This window comes from Anomaloglossus baeobatrachus, unplaced genomic scaffold (genome assembly GCF_048569485.1).
Source record: "Anomaloglossus baeobatrachus isolate aAnoBae1 unplaced genomic scaffold, aAnoBae1.hap1 Scaffold_379, whole genome shotgun sequence".
NCBI lineage: Eukaryota > Metazoa > Chordata > Amphibia > Anura > Aromobatidae > Anomaloglossus > Anomaloglossus baeobatrachus.
Window position 1 is genome coordinate 55,147 of NW_027443133.1, and position 3,384 is coordinate 58,530.

Below are 3,384 nucleotides of genomic sequence, written 5' to 3' on the forward strand. Positions count from 1 at the left end.
GTGTCCAAAAGGAGGAGTTATTCAGATTCATTGCAGTGGGCGGCGGCTGCAAAAAGCACCATTCTTCTTGTTTTTGCTCTGCAAAACAGCCTTTTCAAGGGTTGGCTTGGGTGACAAAATGTCTTCTGTAGGCGTGGGTTTGTCTCCCTCTCCCTAAGATGTGTCCGGTATAGGCCAGGGTGCCACTCAAGGCCGTAACCAATTCGGGTTATAGCTTCTCGGCCTTTTGGCTAAGATCAAGTGTAGTTTCGGAGGACGCTACCTTGGTCGGTACTGGAAGGTGCCTGGGATTGCACGTCTGCCGGCCTTGAGGAAGTGTGTGCGCCTTCTGGTGACACATAGCCCTCTTGTGCCTGGACGGTTCCCAGGCAACGGGAGGCGATCACCTTTGTTATTTTGAAGTCCTACTGATAAACAGAAAAAAAAAAAAATTAAATCTGTTCTTATCAGTTTAATATCTGATACGTCCCCTCTCTGGGGACCATATATTAAATGGATTTTTAGAACAAGGAGATGGAAAAAATCTTGCTCTGTCCACTGCACGCATTGACCTGGTATTGCAGTACCTCCAGGACCGGTGCACCCCTTCTTAACCCAGTTTCCAAAAGCAGAACTCAATTCACCTGATTCAAATGAGCCCCATTAGTGAATTGAAAGAAAGCAAAAACTTTATATGCACCTCAATTTGGCCAATTCACTTTTCACACTTTCACCCTTTTTTTTATCTTTCACACCTTTTACTTGCTTTATTGATGCAAAAAGCTGTGCCAAATAGCAAACTCATCTCCACTCAACTTGACCAACTCTGCTATGTCCCGTGCAGTATCTTATTCTCAGTCTTATCTAGATCATTTGCAATTGAATAGAATAGATCCCTTTTAACTGCTTATGACTGTGTAAAATATGTAGTTTTACTGGGCTGGGATGAGAGAATCCATTGAAGCATGCTGTAGGGATTGTGGTTCCTGTGTGCTAAGAAGAGAGGCTGGCACCAGCCAGAAAGCCCCATTGCAGCCAATAATCACTTAATAACTTTTTCAACTTGTCATCATATGGGAGGCCTTCCATTCCTTGTAGTAGTCTAGTTGCCCACCTTTTAACTGACTCTAACTTCTGAATGTCCTTATTAAAATGTGGAGCCCAAAACTGGTTCCCATATTCCAGATGTAGCCTTACAAGTGATTTATAGAGGTGTAACAATACGTTGGGATCACGGGATCTAATCTCCCTTTTTATACACCCTAAAATCTTGTCCCAAGCAGCATTCCATCAGCCTCTGGAAGGTTCCTGGCGCATTGCACAGCTCGAAGGGCATGCTTTTGAACTCGCAGAGACCCATAGGGGTGGCGAAGGCGGTCTTCTCCCGGTCTGCCTCAGCAACGGACACTTGCCAATAGTGACTAGTGAGATCAAGGGTAGAAAAATAATTTGCAGTTCTCAATGCAGCTAGCGATTCCTCTATACGGGGAGTGGTGCCGTCCTTCTTTTTTAACAGGATCAACAGAGCTGCCCAAAGGCTACAACTGTCACGGATAACCCCAGCCGCCTTCATGTTGCTCAACATGTCCTTGGTACACTGGCAATGTGAAGGTGGTATTGGCTTATAGCTCTCTTTGATGGGTGGGTGTGCACCTGTGGGGATGTGGTGTTGGACCCCTTTTATTCCCCCAAAATCTAGCGGGCTTCCCACCGGTAACCCGCTCCCCAGCTTGGATGGATGCTGAGGGAGCCCCTTTTGCCCGCAGGCTCTGGCCCTGGGAACTGTAGCCTTGGCGGTGACTGTGCTTCCCTCTACGGTGTGAGCTGTTGCCTTCAATCGGGTCTTTACTGCTGGGAAACCCTGGAGGTTCCTGTCGCTAACGGATTTGACCGGTTTTACGGCGACTCCTAGCCTGGTCGGGGTCCGTAGGCCCTGCCGGATGGTGCTGGCTTCTCTTCACTCCCCGATCTGGTACCGGCGGGCCACCGCCCATCCCCGGTCCGTACGGTTCACTCCAATCAGCCTCTCCTGCAGAAGGTCACCACCATCTGCCAACCTTGCTGAGTGCCCGGGCCACACACCCGGACACGGTCAGTCTCCTTTCCTCTTCACTTCTCTAACTCCAAAACTGATCTCTAATCTGACTCCTTTTCCCGCCTCCAGGACTGTGAACTCCTCGGTGGGTGGGATCAACCGCCTGGCCCACCCCCTGGTGTGGACATCAGCCCCTGGAGGAAGGCAACTAGGATTTGTGTTTAGCTTCGGTGTGCCTAGCCGGAGTGTAGAGTGTGTTGGTGTAGTACCTGTGACGACCTGGCTTGTCCAGGGCGCCACATTCCCCTATAGTAAAATGCAGACCGTCCGCGGGCTGCCCGTCCATCAGCGGTTTTATTTTCACAACTGAAAAAGAATAAAACGGTAAAACATGTAAAAGCATCATAAACATTTTACAACGGTACAGCTTCCGCTCTTCTCCCACCCAAACAACCTGGCCCTGATGCTGCCCCTAAGAAGCGGGCAGCACCCCTTGACCCCAGTCCAGCACCAAGTTGCCCGAGCGGGTTCTGTCTCTTTCAGGGGGCCCACGTCCAAGGGGACCCCTGAACCCCCGGAGGATCGCCACCGGTTACGGTAGTGGCGGGCCTAGGCCATCCCTTTCCTCCAGGCCCATCCTCCCAAATCAGCCTCTCCGGAGGCGGTAACGGTGTCAAGCCAACAAACATTTTTATTTACATTGCACTAAGTTTGTGGTTGCCCTGCAAGTTCTCGGGCTTGTCCGTAAGCAGTTCCTTACGCAATGGTTGCACAGTCCCTACGGGGCCAACAGTTGCCGGCAACGGCCGGTTTAATCACGGTTCAATCAGGTAAACTTCTTTGGTTGATCATCTTTACTTATCATTTAAAACTTTCAAACTGGTACACTCAACACATAAAGCCCCCCCTTTTAAAGAGTAGTTTCCCTGTACCTAAGTGGGGGTCTACCTAGGTTGGGGCGAGTGGACCTTCGGGGTCCGGTGTCAGTGGTGACAGGCAGTGGGGCAGAGGGAACAGTCAGTTCCTCCTCCCTGCTATCATGTGGGGCAGGCGGAGGCGTAGGGGAGCTGGGTACAGGTACATCCCTGGGCACTGGCTCGCGGTTAACCGTTTCCATCATTTCTTCATCCACGGGTTGTGGGAACAGTATCACTGGAAGGATCACCGCACCGTTCTGTGTAGGCCAGTCTGCTGGAAAATCACCCATCATGGTGTGGATTACCTCTTTTTCCTTCTCCACTGGACTGGGAACTGGAGCCTCATCCGCTACTCTCAATGCTGGTGGGCACTTCTTCAGGTGGTCTCGGGAAACCGTGGCCAAAGTCCCCCCCTGGTCACGGCTGATCTGGTAGGCCTTCCCATTCTCCCAT

At 50.9% G+C, this 3,384-nt stretch overlaps 1 pseudogene; it reads left to right on the top strand.

Moving 5' to 3' along the window:
* Positions 1-381: 381 nt before the first annotated feature.
* Positions 382-588, top strand: LOC142274702 (U2 spliceosomal RNA; annotated as a pseudogene).
* Positions 589-3,384: the final 2,796 nt, after the last annotated feature.